The sequence below is a fragment of the Nylanderia fulva genome, unplaced genomic scaffold, assembly GCF_048542155.1.
Source record: "Nylanderia fulva isolate GAGA-0341 unplaced genomic scaffold, ASM4854215v1 Scaffold1, whole genome shotgun sequence".
Taxonomy (NCBI): Eukaryota; Metazoa; Arthropoda; class Insecta; order Hymenoptera; family Formicidae; genus Nylanderia; species Nylanderia fulva.
Window position 1 is genome coordinate 6847079 of NW_028189192.1, and position 17194 is coordinate 6864272.

Genomic DNA, 17194 nt, shown 5'->3' on the forward strand with positions numbered 1-17194 from the left:
TAAGGTAGACTTTGTTAGCAGGTACAACTTTACGATAAGGGTGCAATTAAACTTTGATCACTATTCCTAGTTCGAGTGGCTGGTAATGGCCCCCTTGGGTTAACGGTAAATTGGGCTGCGGGCTTCGAAAATAGTTAGTGTCCGCAGTTAGACCTGTACCGAAAACTTGATAAACGACTGAAATCTGCACGAAACCACATTAGTTTGTCAACCGTTTCAACAAATTATTTAATAATAAAAAAAATTGATTTGCCAAGAATTCAAGAATTTCGTGATACTAATATATCACAAAGATCTGACGTAGTTTATTCGAATTTAATTAACTTCTAGATGACATTTTGCGCTATCCTGCTAATTTTGATAATAAATGATTCTTACCTAAAAGATTTCTTTAAATTCTTATAAAAATCGAATCCATACATTTAAAAATGTTATTGCACGGAAAAAATTAGCCACACTGTAAAATGTATATATTTTCATTATTTATCGTATAATTTTACACTTATTATATATGTAATTTTACATATATTTTTATGTAATATATTTTTTTATAGAGTAATAAATTTTATAGTATACCGTAGATACTATGGGCAAATTTTAGTTATCCCTCTATTACACCTAAAATTTAATTATCATACGAAAATTTTAACTGATAGCTAATATTTTTTAGTCATAGAATTCTCTGTTAACTATAACTAAAAAATATTACTTACATATCTAAAATTGAGGCATGGATAACTAGGCATGATAAATTTCAGATTGCAATATAAGAACGGCTAAAATCTAGTTATAATGGCTAATTATTTTTTCCGTGTGTACATATATTAAAAATGTAAATGAGATTTTTAAATAATCATATTTCATACATTTGTAATAAATTGTTATATAAATTTTTATATGCATGTAGAAATTGTTTCATCAAAACACAACAATTATATGAATGTTAAACAGCATCTAAATATTAAATTTTAAAATATCGTCATTCAACTTTTGCGATATTAGCAAACCATTTAAATTAATACTTTGAAGAAAATCAACTACGAAAAAAGAAAACAGAACAAAAAACCGAGTGAGATAAAAGATAGCATTATTTCATAGATATTATATCAATTTGCTTAAAATGAAAGCAGCCTAGTAATTTACCTAAAGTACTCAATGCTGGACAGATCAACAGACTTTTGAGTGACACGATGAACTCCTAGTTAACTATACAGTATATTGACCACTATCGTCTTAATTACTACTGAATGAAGTGCACGCGATGAGCAGCGAACGGATATCTAAACTCTATTACGTGGACATAAATCCTCAAGCGTTTGACGCGTAACTACGGCATACTTGCGCGTCCATCTATCTTGGGATAGGATACCTCGCACTTGTACTCTCTTCTGAAACCGCCTGCGCCATCGAGATTCCCCTTGATGAGCGTAACGTGTCTCCTCCTGGGAAATCGATGTCGCAGGCACGGTATGACTAATTACGCCGGCTCGTTTATCATATTTCGGGAAGCGCGATAACGCGTAAAATGAAACTTTATTGCTTTTCCTTAATCAATATAGTATTTCGGATACAGCAAAGTATAGAATTACCCTTGATTTGATTATCTATCGTGTAATCTAAGTAAAACTCATGTAATCCAGGATGATGTCTAATTTTGTCGAAGAATAATTTATCTTCTCATTAATAAAAACGGCGGTATTTGCATCTTGATGATTGTGAAATCGTTGATAGGCGAATCGAGTACATCGCATCTACAACGTCGTAAAGAATTGATCATTTTATCGGAAATTTTTTATACAAAACACTCGGCTGTTTCTCGTCGTGGAAATGATAATGCGATACTACTTGCGCGCGAATAGCAACCGCGGGAATCCTAGCAGATACTCGAAAATCCTGTAAAGGTCCAGGTGTTTCCGTATCGATTCAATAACGTACTTAAACGCGTATCCTCCCGTTATCCACGTGCACTGGAAAGCTTTTACTGCAACTACAGGGAGAGTGTCGCGCGATAAATGAATTAGCAAAGATTAGCACAAAGCACAGAACGAATTGGACTAGATCAGAATCGTTAAAGAACTGCAATGCGACTTTTGCGAGACGAGAAAAAACTCGTGGTAAAAACAAATCCAATAATTAATAATTACTTCAATTATTATTTCAATTTTACTCTGATGATATATATTCAATATGAAATTTATACTTAAATATTTCAATAATTATTAGTGTAATTAATGCAATAAAATAATAATATTATAACATGAAGACACACATCCAAAAAATATTCCATAGATTGTTCCGAATGTGGAGAGATTACGTTTAGCGAGTTTTATACTTTTACACTAACGATTTTTTAACGAGCCAAATGCGTGTCGCGACACATAACGATCCACCATGGAGTTCTCATTTGTAGTTTGATTTATGCGCATTTTATGTGAATTTTACGAAAATTGTATGATTAAAAATAGCATTACGAAAATAAGGTAGAAACAAATAGATAAAAATAATGCCTTTTGAATTTTACGTTTTAATATAAATTAAAAGTTCTAATAGAGTTATCAGTAAATCTCTCTCACAATAATAATTCAATTCTCAATAATCACAATTCAATAAATTACGACGCTATATTTACGAGACTCGCCTGTTGCAATAGGAAGCAATTAATGATCGCCATCAGAACATTATCTTCTGGTTAATGATATTTATTTCATCAACGATATAATCACGATTGATTTTGCAATGCGCAAATCGACAATCTTAGAGGACTTGATCTTAGATCATATAAAATAAATAAATAAATAAATAATATGTATATATAATATGAAAGCTTAGCATAGATATCAAATATGTAAGTATACATATACCAAAGTAAAATAATTTGTGTGAGATTAATTTTTTAATATACATTTTTGGAAATAATTAAGCAATCAAAAAAATTGTCCAAGAAATAGGCAAATTTTAAATAGTTGTAACTTTGTTTCAAAAAATGAGAATTTAATGTTGTAATCTTTCGAAAGCAAAGATTTTAAGCTTTAAAACCGCTTTTTAAAATTTAAATTCTTATTTTTCGAAACAAAGTTACAACTATTTAAAATTTGCCTATTTTTTGTGGACAATTTTTTTAATCCCTTAATTATTTTGAGGAGTGTATTTTATACCTACGATTTTTCAACGAATAGCTAGAAATAGCTTCGGGGTATAATCGGGTATATAGATATAATTCGGGATTATATAATTAAATAATGCCAATTGAAGCGCGGTTGTTAAAAGCATCGAATACCGAATGCATATTCCGTATTCATATTTCATTCTGAGAGATGTGATATAATATAGGCGGAGGTGTTTTTAATCATTAAATTTGCAGAGACTAGAGGAATTAAATGCGATTATTACGCACGAACAAAGGATAGATGGTTGTAAAGTCATGCTTAATTATCGTATAGAAGGTCTTTATAATTTGGCGTGTACTATACAAAGCCTGATCCCTTCGTCAGAAAGTTCGGAAATAAAAGCAGCATGGTACCACTGATTTTTCTCCGTTTTCGCGACACCGAAGGCAGAGAATTAGGATCTATCTCGCCATTACGTACGACCGGCTCGATTTACTCGATCCCAACTATCGGAACGTATATCGTTTCCGGCGACTTCCCGCGACGTTAACGAAGATTTTACAAACTGACGCCGCCATTAATTCTGCAAGCGCGAAAATTTAGGGAGACGTCGGCCTCCTCTGCTCTGGGACGCGACTTGGGGCGGTCTTTGAAACTTTGGTTCTATCTCGGAGGAAGACAAATGACAAGAGCCGAAAGCAGGCTCTGGCTGCCGCTCGGTACCCGGCCTTTCATAGGACGTTAACGCATAACTCTCGTACTTGGAAGTGTGCACGGGACACTACTTCAAGATAACTCGTAAGAGTAATTTCTTCCTCGTATCGGTAACGACAAGATTAACAACCGATTCACGATTGTCTTTCCAACTTTGAAATTCTGCCTCGCAGGTAAAGAATACTCTATAGATACGCACGATAGCGAACTTCGGAGCATTGCGAGATATTTCACGAATAAGTTTCATCAATATTTTTCCACTAATTAATACGCGCGTAATTACTGCGAGAAACTTCACTAATTTCCATTGATAACTCAACGTTGCGTAATATTTAAAGCCCATCTGCATATAATATCACCTTCACGCATCCACATCGTGCAAACTGTCAGAGGGTGCGAATCCTAAGTATCGCCTAAAATGAATTTGATCTCGGACTAAATGGAACGCTTCGGGGATTTTAATTGAACACGCCACCAGTTTATCGTCATCCTCCAGCTCCTATCGGCGGCAATTTATTGTATTACTCGTAATACTCGGCGCAAGCAGACAGATCTATGAGAACGATAACGCAGCGGCTGTATTGGCGGAGTGATTCAATAGCACTCGTCATCCGGAGGCGGCATCGTTATCCTCACAATGGCTATCCGAACCGCCCGCGTTCGACCCACGATAATGGCATTTTGTAAAATGAACGGATTGTGGCTGACGCCGCTGGTGGTCCTCCCTGAGCGCGCATCCCTCTAGTTCAACGAACCGTCCCTCGTTGACGTTATAGCTCGAGTTAGAAAAATACTCGAGCGCGGGAAGAACATCGAGATATACATTCGATGTACTCAGCTCGGGAGCGCAAAAAGAGAAAGCTCTTCTTTCACAATCTCCTCTCAGTCGGTCTTTCTCGCAGTCATCTTCACTTTATTCCCTCGGTGTGCATTATCGACGTAATAAACTTCCAGCGGATATTTATGCGAGATTGCCACGTTATCCTACGTGAGGGATGCTCATTCGCGCGGGAAAATTGCACCCCGGGACGACGGCTAATGTATTAACATGCGAAAGGCACGGGAGGAAATGACCGACGCGGTATAGCGCCACGACTGACTTTATGGAATAATAACGTTGCACATTGAAGAGATGATGATATTAGTCGCACTCCAAGATTTACGGGCGAGCGCAATTGGACGATGCAACGTAATGCGCAGCTTTGTCCAACGAACGGATTAATGAAGAAAAAACACATTGTGTGACTTTCCACCCTTTCTTTCCTTCTGCACACTCCGCGTCCTCTCTCTACTCCCTTGTGTCTTCTTTCATCGATTCTGAGAAGTTATATAATACTAACTTTATGTCTCTCTTTATTACTTGCTGCAGATAGCACGCGGATAACGAATAATGTGGATTCGTTTTCATAAATTTTCGCTTTTCCTTTTTATCAACGCGCAATTTCTCGTCATTTACTTATGCCTATCATTTTTTGGTTTACATACACGCGATTCTTTCGCTGAAGTTGAATCTTCATTATTATCATCGGCACATACTTTTTTTCATTTCATACATCTTATTCGTTGTAAACATGAATAATGTATAATTTAATTCGTTAAGAACGAGCGAACGAAAAACAACTCGTGAAACTCGTGTTTCGCGCTAATGTGCAACACAGAGAGTTTTTGTCATTTTCGCTTGCATAGAGGTGTGAAACGTCAAACAATCTGCATCGCTAAACTTTAATTAAACATTCGCGATTTTTGTCGAAAAAAATACAAAAAAATATTTTTCGAAAAATGCATCCTTTTTTTGCAAACAAATGCAGATTTTAAAATACACGTAATCAACGTTATGTTTTTATTGGGACGAATAAAGGAATCATAAATGTTGCAAGTGCACTCACTCGTTCTTGAAAATGATTGATGATAACGCGAAAGTCGCAAACGGTTAAGCAGGCGGATGTGTGCACATGTGTGCGATGATTCGTGCAATGCGTCGCGAAACAATAGTGTTAATTACACAGACCTCGTCTAATTCAAATTAGACCAATACCTGCGCCGTTAATATTAATTATCCCACCCTAATTGCGCATATTCCGTTAAATTACTGACGCAACCCTGCAAGCGATGATGCACATGTCTCTCTCTCTCTCTCTCTTTCTCTCTCTGTGTTTCTCTCTCCCCTTCTCTGTCAGTGGATTTATTTGTAGTCGTATAACGTAATATTTATGCACCAAACTCTAGCAATATGGAGTTATATCCTTGTCGCCGAGGATGTCGTTAAAATTACGATCGAGAATATGCATTGCAGATGCATATAGTCTAGGCTTAATTTGTTCAAGGTACAACAACTCATTATGAATTGAGCCGGATACGAAATGGAGATATAATGCGATATGGTCGCTGGACCAGAGTTTACTGCCTGGAGCACATTATATTGTATTATGCAGAATGATAATAGCGTGCTCAAACTAAGTTACATATACAATTACAGTATTGATACATTTGTAGTCTGAATGTATAAGTAATAAATTAAATACAAATTAATTCTGAACAATAATTTACAATTTTTTTTACGGAAGAATTAAACAGAATCTGCTTTGGTAATGGCTATAATTCATTATTAACAGTAACGTTCATATTATTAATAAAACTAAATTATAGAATTTATCAAATATAGAAAAAATTAAAACAAATTTCAAGTGTTTATTTTTCTTTGTAAAAATAACAATGATGGTTAAATTGCATAGAAACATTATCGACTTTAGACAAGATATGTTCTATATTTACTATATTCTTATTAATAAAATATCTCAAAATTGTTTGTAAGAGTAAAGTGATTTGAGTAGTCATAATTTTAATTCACTTTCTCGTGAAGTGATTTATTTCAAAAGTGTTATAAGCCTAGTTTTGAAACATTATGAATTTAAAATGCAGGTATCGATAGAAACTTATGTAACAAGGTTCACGAACTTTCACAATTTTAATCAGGTGTACGAAAGTTTGCTTGCATCATTTTTAAATTATAATTTACATTATAATTAAAATAAACATAGTTCTTTCATATTGTTAATCTCGTTGCGTAATTTTGATTTGCAAACTTTTGCGATTCAATTTTTAATGAGAAAATTGGCTAATCAATATATGCGAAACAATCATCGTAGAACAGTGAAAATTCAGATACAGAGACAACAATCAATTTTTTTCTAAACAAAAGCACTTTTTTCACGAATGGCTCTCCGGAGTTCGGAGTCAAATATACCGACTCGCCTCGGTGATACAAGCTCTGTAACGAAAAATAAGGTTAAGAGCTTCATTTCCGTCGTTTATCTGTACATACGATCACGATTGGAACGTCGAACTGCCATTGAAGACCGAATCAGCAGTGCTGCGATTGCAACCGATGCACCCACTCGACCGACAGGCGCCCGACATCGACGATCATCGATAGCTCGAGTAGGTTCGTGCTCCCTGAATATCTGTACATGTATTTGTATGTGTACGTATGTATATGTATAAAATCCATGTGTCACTCACATATATTACGTATACGTATCCATATCTACGTGCATGTCTAGATATGAACGGCAATCGCGTAGGTTTACATCGACATTTTCCTCCTGTGCGGTTTGATCCCAATTTCGCAAAGATATATCGATCGTTGCATTAGAGAACTCTTGAGGAATTTCAATTTGCGCAATAATTATTTCGTATATATAGCAATGTCAATCACACGTGTTCGTGGAAATTTTGAATTATCATCGGATATGGTCAGTTTTGATATCTGATGCAACGCGCTAAAAACAGCTGTATCTTGTCACATATTTTATTTCATCCGGTAAAATAAAAAATTTTATCATAAAATCAATGTCAATTTCTCTATTATTATTTTGTGTAATCGCAAAAGATATTCGAGAGAGAGAGAGAGAGAGAGAGAGAGAGAAAGAGAGAAGGAGAGAAAGAGAAATACACGTGGAATTTCTCATGTCACATTAACTCGAGCGTGGATAATGAAAATGGCACGCCACATTGTTAACCGAAAGTGGAAATGGCATTACGCACGCAATTGACTTGTTTCGTGCTTGAATTCGGATTTATTGATTTCTTCGAGGCGCCTATGCGTTATTCGATTGGATGTTCCCGATTGAAAAGGCGTCACGACAAGTTAGTGTGCACATGACAGCTGCATCGACGTAATCTTCGCGATAGAGCTGTACGACTTGACGAATTCCAAAAGAGATTCCGTATATTCGTTCTCGTTTGGAAAAAAATTATTCACAAACCATATATACATATATATATATGTGTGTGTGTCAAATTGTATAATAATATAACGCATTAATATCGTCAATAAAATCGACAATAAAAAGAATATATCTTCGCTGATGCGAGTGTATTGATTAATAAGCAGCTTTTGATGCATTAATTTTCCATTTATTTTAATATTAAATGAGGCAACAAGTCAAATATATGTATATCTTTCACAAAAATCAGAATGTCACAAAATAACTTTGCGAATTTTAAATGTATTTTATACATTAATACCTATGTATAAATTTTTTATTGTAAAATAAAATTATTAATACTATTTTCATATATATTTATATAGATATATGATTTCAAATAAAAAAAGATAAAACAAATTTGAAAAGTTGTCTTTAAATGTTTCTATACTTAAAACGATATCGTCATTAAAAAATTTTAAATCAATAGTGTAATTTTAAGATTCAGCCGTGCTGAAGTTACACTCGATTTTTGTTATATCTATAGATCGCGAAAAATTAAGAGAATCTCGAAATGTATCATTGCGTTCAGTGAAATTGATAATACGCGAAAGCGCTATGATAAATAGCTTCTCTGGTCTAGGAAGGGTGGTGAAGGAAGTAAAATCACGAAAAAGGGAAACGAGAGAGCGAGACGGCACTATTAATCAACGAGGGTTTGTTGTTTTCTTCTATAAAAGACGATACCTCATGTTGCAACCCTACACCCTTGGAAACCCCTATTGCAAGAGCTTTTCGCCGAGGTGCAACGCCTCCTCTCTACCCCGATTGCATTCGACCCGGCACTGAGAATTAAAGGCGCTTACCTCTAGAATTGGAGGAATCTTTAATTAGTCTTGACAAGCACGTTTCATTCCTCCCTACTACGTGACAGACCGCGTGAATCACGCGAAAGCACAATGCTCGCGTTTCTCTGGCCTGCACTTGCCTTTCGCAATTGCGCCCCAAAACGGAGGTAAATAAAATTTACAAAGTACACAGCGTGCTTAACCCCTCCTTATCGCGCGCATTGGTTAGTCAAACATTGATCGAAGGGGTGCGTTTTAATTTCGCGATATCGAAACGCTGCAGTTACGTTCAATAGGAAATTTGCTCCGAACTTTACCATGTCCCAAGTCGAGCAACGATACTCGGGAGTATTAACTGTAGAAGTTGGAGGGTGTAATTGAGTCTTGTACAATAGTTATATGTGTCTGAAAAAGAAAGAGATGTGTATGCATATTTCAAAAGCATAATGTGTACGTCTGATCTATTTTAATAATATACACATTTTTTTTTCTTCAACGAGAGTAAGATAATTAAATATGCATGAATTACATTTTTCAATTATTATATATATATATATATATATATATATATTTATTTACATTTAAATCTAAACATTTGATTTTTCCAGTGACTGTTTTCGGAATTGATCATTTTTAACATACGTCTGATCTATTTTAATAATATACACATTTTTTTTTCTTCAACGAGAGTAAGATAATTAAATATGCATGAATTACATTTTTCAATTATTATATATATATATATATATATATATATATATATTTATTTACATTTAAAGCATATTTCAAAAGCATAATCGTAGGTATACATATATTGTATATACACATCTTTCAAAAGCACACAATGTATAATTCGTGTGTGTGTAAAAATTATCTTGTTAAGTAGAAAAGACATAACGTGTATATGTTCCCGAGCAGATGCAATTTATAATTCTGTCAGACAATATCCTATTTTACTTTTAATATGTTCATCAGGTCTGTGCAGAACTGTTTTTGAATGACATATCAAAGGGATATATTACATTATATACATATTTAAATTATGTGCAAGAGAATGAATATAAATGAACATAGTCTGTGAACAAGCGGATGAATATAAATATAAAAGAATTATTTATATCCTTGAGGATATATAAATATAAATAGATTTATTTTGCATTTTGTCATCTAATTTTTCCTTGAACAACTTGGAACCAATTTTTCAAAATAAAAATTTCAAGACATATTTCGTAGACATTATTAATTTAATTAACTTTTACAATATGATCATATTCAACAAAATCTTAGTGCTTATTTAAATCCAAACTTTGTTATACATAACAATCTAAAAATCTTTTTCGAAGAAAAAATGTCTCCAAATTTTGTACGTCTAACATAAGAATATTTTAGTCTTTACTAAAATTAATATTTTGGTTTAGAATAAGAACGGTATATTTTTTGGTGTTTAAAAGAAAGAATTAAGATAAAATTTATATATCAAATTTTTCATTTTAGAAATATTTTTCTCAAGCACGCATTAATATATGGCACATATGCATACACATACACGCACGCACACGCGTGCATAAATATGCATATGTACATACACGCGAACACAGAAAGATCCTTTGTATATACCACGTGAATGCGAGAGGAGACGTAATCACAAGTTAGAAGATCGTAACGATCATCCGCGGATCAAAGAGACGCGTTTTCACGGCGCAGCTCGCAAGCTCGCCAAACGAAGCACGAGTTTGCCGCGAATCCCCGTTAAAGTTCACGGGGCGAATACGTGACACGCGAAACGAAACTCGTCGGTGGGGCGAGATGCGTCGGCGTTCTCCATTATGGCAGACACGCACTTTGCCACGGGCTCCGGTGCGGTGTAAATGCGGGAGAAGGATGAATTTTCTGGCGCGTTTAAACCTCAAAGGACCTCCATCCGTGGATTCCGGCCAAAATGTTTTAATTACTCACGGTGCAAAAGCATAGGAAACGTAAAAAGCCCGCGCCGGTTGAAAAATGAAAAGCGAAGCGGGTCTACGAGCACACCCCGGCGCCGTCGCCTTCGTGCGTGTAAAACATAGAATTAAATTAGAGGAAAAATAAAATAAAAAAAGAAAGGCGAAACACGCGCAAGACACAATGACGTTATTGCGACAAGCCTTTATCTCGTTTGAACGTGTAAAGGATCTATTATTTTAATTTTCCGCTTACTCCAATCCGCGAACAAGAAAAAGATGGACAGATAAATCCAGAAGTCAAATAAACGAGCTACCTTCCTCTTTCGAGAAATAGTGAAAAACAGAGAATAAATTAAAAAATAAATTACCGCTCTGATAAAATAATTATCCAAAAGAATTTTTAAAAAATTTTGGCCAAAGCATATTTGTGAAAGAAAAAAATATATAAATTTAATATAAATTTTTTTTATAATTTTGTACATAACGCAACGAATATTATTAATATGAGATATCTGTGTAAATAAAATCTATCATGATATCTCGATTTTTAATTCCTCAATTAATATTTGATTAATTTATTAAAAAATATTTCGTCATGGTTATTTAATTTTCGGATCACGCATGTCCAATAATCATCATAATTAGTTGCGATAAATTGTCGCAAATGTTTATAAAAGCGTCCGCAGGGCAGAAGGGGATAGCGTGTTTTCACTTCGGGGTATGTAGACTACACTGCGAAGATAGATGGAGGTTTCCGTTTGTGGGGGATGCATTAAATAAACTAACCGGACTATATATGTATGCGGTCTTGAATGAATACCTTCCGGCGAATAGAACGCTAATTAGTGGTAACGAGCAATATAAGTTGTCGAATTATGCAATGGTGGTATCAACACAATTCGAGCATGTTCAAAATAGTAACAATACCACGCATATTGTGGCGATACAAACGTGTATGGTCGATTCCGAAATAGGAATATTAGCAAGGTAAACTGTACACAATGGAGGGAGAATTTGTGAAAACGTGTGTGGATTATTTGAAGTTGATCATTGAGATACTGCTGATGCCATGTTATTAATAATCTATATAATTGCGATAAACAATATAACACTTCGCAAAGTAAATCGTTCCAATTTGAACACTATAGAAACATGAAAAAATTATAGACATATTCCACATTACAGAAAAATGTAAAAATTTTTTAAATAAAAAATTCTCAGTGCATAATATTTTAAATATCTTGAAAAAATTTGCTTTTCGAATTTACATTAACATTGGCAATGAAAATCTTTCTTCAAAGAAAATAACAATATATGCAATTATATGATGTAAAGATGTGAAATGTACGTTCAATTTCACATTATATGCATAAGCTTAATTGAGTTGAAACTTATGCAGGCGAGATCGAGAAAATGTTTGAAAAATGTATTTTATCAACAAAGATTCTTTCAAGAGGAAATTAAAGTAACCACGGCGCAGAGAAACGTTCTTCCCCCTACGCAAGTTCGAGAGATGTCGAGGGTTGTTCTCCAAACATCTCGCTAGGCAATCTACTCCGCGTTTTACATCCGTTGGAAAAAAAGGAAAAAAAAACGCGCAACCGCAACGTAAAACACGCGAGAATTTCATCGCGAGAAAGTCAGCGACGGAATAGCTAATTTTCTGCGGAACAGTCGTAATGCGCTTAGAAGAGTGGTTTCTTAGCTTGCCATGCGTATATCGTTACACACCCGCGCTCGTATTTCTACATACTTTCTCTTGCATTCCTTTACCACTCGGTGCACGGCGCGACCCGACTTATTCCATTATCGCGCCTCTCTTATACTCGTACGCGAACCTTACCGGGGGCGTCTAATTTCGCGTCTCTTATTTTTCGGACCGTAAACACGCGAAGGAAATCCTCCGGCTCGTAAACTCGGGGAAACTCGGGAGGGTTCAAATTGGTCGGGCGCGACACGCGCGTGACCTAATATAAACCGACGAGGACCTTCGAGAAGGATAGGACTCGTCAACAGCGTTCGTTACTTCCGACAGAACTTTACGATCTAGTGAAAAGTAACTCGCGAAATTTTTAAACAAAATTCGCGAAATTTTTATCTCTTCAGGAAATTTTTCTCGGACACTGACATCATTGATTCTGTCGATGAAATCCAAATCAGTTTATATTGTCGGTCATTGGAGATTATTTACATTTCATCTTTTTCATTTCCATTCTAATTGTTAAACGTTGTTTGTGATTACTTATAAGATTACTCAAGTTACGATGTCTCTTGTGATTAACAGTTATATATTATATATATATTACATTTTCTGTGCAGAAATAATAAGAAGAAATAATGAAACCATGAAAATGAAAGTATCAGAAAGTATCTTGTGAAAAATGAATCAATTTTTTTTATATCAAAGCGCAATTATTAATATAAGATGCTTTCTGATCGTATGATAATATGGGAAGCACGATTTACGTAAACGCTTCTTGTGCCAGCTAACACTTGGCTTTGTAGACAAAGTTTTCATTGCGAGGGATCGACACTATCTGTCGTCAAATTTTCCGTTTTGGCTCGATAAACACGGAGTACAACCGTGAACTGAGAAATTGTCGAGCTAGTTTCGGTGCTTGCCAGAGATCTCCGCTTAAAATTCAGCACTTTTTTTTAGAATTATTCTATTTTTTTCCATATGTATATACGATAATAGATTATATTATAAAAAAATACACAAATAGATATTATTTTAAAATTAATATAAAAATAACTTATGAATAAAAAATTTTTAATTAATTATATATATATTTTTTAATAAATATAAAAAATCGTTAAAAATCCGTATAAAAGTTAAATATTTCATAAGAATAGAACTTGATAAATTAATTCTTTTCGTTGTCACATTGATAAAAGACTCGGGCTTATCTCGATGCTCTCATTTACAATATAATTATTATATGATGTAATATTATACAATTATTTCTCAACTTTTCGAGGTTTTATTTTATGCATTATTATACATTATTTTACACACTATATTATGTCTCATCGAGTAATAAACAGATTTGGCATATGGTAATTAAAAATACACATCTTAGATTTCCTAGAATATGTTTTAAAAGTACATTTTATATATAAGAATGAAAATATGAACTTTAAAATATAGATGTATCGAAAAATATTTAATATCGAATATTGTTTTCATGCAATTCTGCAAGAAGTTAGGGAATTCTTTGAAGAGGGGAAGTTGCGGAACGGAATAAAAATCATACAAAATGTGTTTGTAAATATTATTTGCTCTTTTAATTAACGTAGAAAGCGCACCCGTGGAGGGTTACCGGTAAGCATCCCCTGAGGTCTTCCGTCCGTATTTGTATGGAGTGAATCTTTTTTCCGGTTATACGGAGTGGCACAATACCGTTTTATGTATACCCTGTAGCTAGGTTCGCAATTAGCCGATCGCCAGATGTATTATGCAAGCATAAATCGGCAGCGGAAAGTTATAATTGAGTATGAATAATTAAAGTACACGCCCAAACTCCTATTTACTTTTCACAACATAAAAAGTCTCGGATATTTATGACTTGTTTCGTACGCGGATACAAAATAATCTTAAAACAATACATTTACTCGTATCATAATACTTTAATATCATTTTATGTAATCTGTACATCTAGAATCTAGATTATACAAAAATACAAACATGTTACTGCAATAGTTTCATTAAATAATTAATGTGACTTTGTTATAATTTGCAGTTTCCCATACAGCACACAAGTTTGCAGCAATATTGCAACAACATTGCAATATTGCACACTGCATAGCAATATTGCAGAAATATTATATAGGCATGAATTTGCAATATAGTTTAAACAACGTTGCAGCAACATTTCGGAAATATTATGAGAATAAAATTCACGCAAAAAAAATTAGGTGCAGAACATGTAGTCCGATCATGTATTTAACACATTTCCAATAATCCAATAGTAATATTACATATATATTTTATTGCATTATTGCTGCAATGTTATAGAACAATATTTCTGAAAGCGAACATTTTACCGTTGCTGCAATCTTGCAACAAGATTGCTGCAACATTTCACAATGTTTATGCAATGTTGTAATATTGCAACGAAATGTTGCCACAATGCTACTGCAATCTTGTTGCGCTGTATGGGTTAATGTGCAATCGTTTAATGTTAACCTTAGATAACATAAAAATTTAAAAAACAAAGTTCTTACTTTTTACTATTTGATTCATCTGTCAAAGATGAATTAATGTCTTCCAAAAATGAAGATATTATCAGAATAAGTTACAAAATCTCCCGTCAAAAGAAAGTTATATATTGCAGTTTATATTTTATTCAAATCTATTATAGTAAAAGATATATAAATATAATATCAACAAATCAATTTCTTATGAATAATATTAATTGATAGTTTCCGGAATATATATTTAGTATAAGAGAAAGAAACAAATGTCTTTGAATATGAGAGCAGAATTTGATTTATAACGAATACTTTTCTATCCACAATTACATTTTTCAGGACTAAATGTTTGATTAAAACATTTGCGAGTGTGTTTGTAGGGAATGTATGTATTACGTTTGTATAAATGACGTGCATACATCATAACCGATGCAAACTCGGTTATAGATCTCTCGAGTAGCTCGACAAGGATGCAGGACTCGCGAAACGGCTAAAAAAAACACGAGCAGATGAGCATGCAGAGGACCTTAAACCGGCGAGAATGGGAAGTTGGACGTGATCCAATGCGAAGGTAATCGGCAGTCTCGGATTTCGTTCAAACAGTAAAAACTCCTCGAGTTGGAACTCGACCAATAGATTCGGTATTGCGCCGTAACTTCCTCTTACGGCCAAATAACAAGTAGCCTGTAAAATTGAAGCATTCAATTTTACAAGCCGCGGCGTCGAAGCCGTCGAGGTGGAGAAAAAAACTAGTGTAACGTGCCGTTGCCTCGAGCCTGTTTAGAAATTTAGCAACTTCTAGACCCGAAAGGAGTACAGCGTTGTGAGTGCACTTAGAAGTGTAGTTGCAACTGTGTTTGCACTTGTTCGAACCGAGCAAGGAATATCTCTCACCTGCTTTCATTTGCTTGAAAATTGTATATTGTCATATTCTATAGCAATTATTTTGTAATTTTGTTAAATGTTTAATATTGTAACATTATACATAAAAAAATTGAAAATTAGAATTTGTTTCTTGTTAGCTATGTATATGAATATTATTGAATAAAAAATCATTTCTCTTGAAAATTGATACATTTCTCTTTTCAAATTTTAAATTGAGCTTATTATCATATAAAGATTTAATTTTTATATGTAAGACATTAAAAAAGTATAATAATACAATAAAAATTAACAGTCTTTCTAAAAAATTTTTTTTCGTAAAAGTTGATTCAAAGTTTATATATCAAAGAACATATTATTAAAAGAATTAAATAGTAGAATTTTCTAAAATACTCTATTATAAATAATATAAAACACAAATATATTTTGCTTCTTTAAAATTATTTTTAATCTGGTCATATACACAATTTCTTTGTCTGTGAAAATATAATATAATCGTAAAGAATATGAGATTCTCTTGACGGATAGTTCTCAATTTTTTGACTAAAATCAATAACGCTAATTAACGAAAAAAGAAAAATGATTATTTCGAGGAGGAGATGAGAAGAACCAGGATTAATTTTCAATATTCTCATTCAGACGTGAAATACGATAGGAAAACAAATCTCAGAGATACCATCGCGAGATCTATGAGAAGAGTGGATTGATCTGATTCTACGACCAGGGTAAGGTAAGATAGCTGGAGATGGTTTTACTTAAGAAGCTTCCGGCCTACCTTACTTCACTTAGCTGCGCGCTAGATGCGGTTGGAGTTTCAAGTAAACATCCGGCTGGGGCCACTTCCTCCGGGAGCGAAACTACGGCATATCTGATTTTCTAGCTGATCGTGCTCCAATAATTTTCATACCCCTGCGAGATTACGAGCCCCTCTATTTCTACACAAGTCATAATCTGAACTTGGATGATAGCGACGAATGTTACTGCTCGTTTGATTCATTTCTTGATTTAAGATTTGTTGAACGTAAAATACCAATTTAATACATTTATAGTTTCTACTTGCTCTTACTATTCGCAGAAATAAACATTAAAAATTGAATGTGAATGAATATTTCCTTGTTTGTTTTTTGAAATGCGAACATTGACAGTTCAATTTAAAAATACACTAAGTCAAACATTGAAAAATGTTCATTTTAAATTACTGTGAATTAGCTAAAAATAAAAACCTAACAATCATACAATTTTAGCCTATTTTTTATCCTAAATGTAAAAGTTCAAGAACTGGTATTTCAATACCAATTCAA

The 17194-nt window shown here is 33.8% G+C and overlaps 1 long non-coding RNA gene across 1 annotated transcript in view; it reads right to left on the bottom strand.

Moving 5' to 3' along the window:
- Positions 1–17194, bottom strand: part of LOC114931121 (uncharacterized) — a 132404-nt gene that overhangs the window by 6973 nt on the left and 108237 nt on the right. The gene's annotated exons all lie outside the window — the stretch shown is intronic.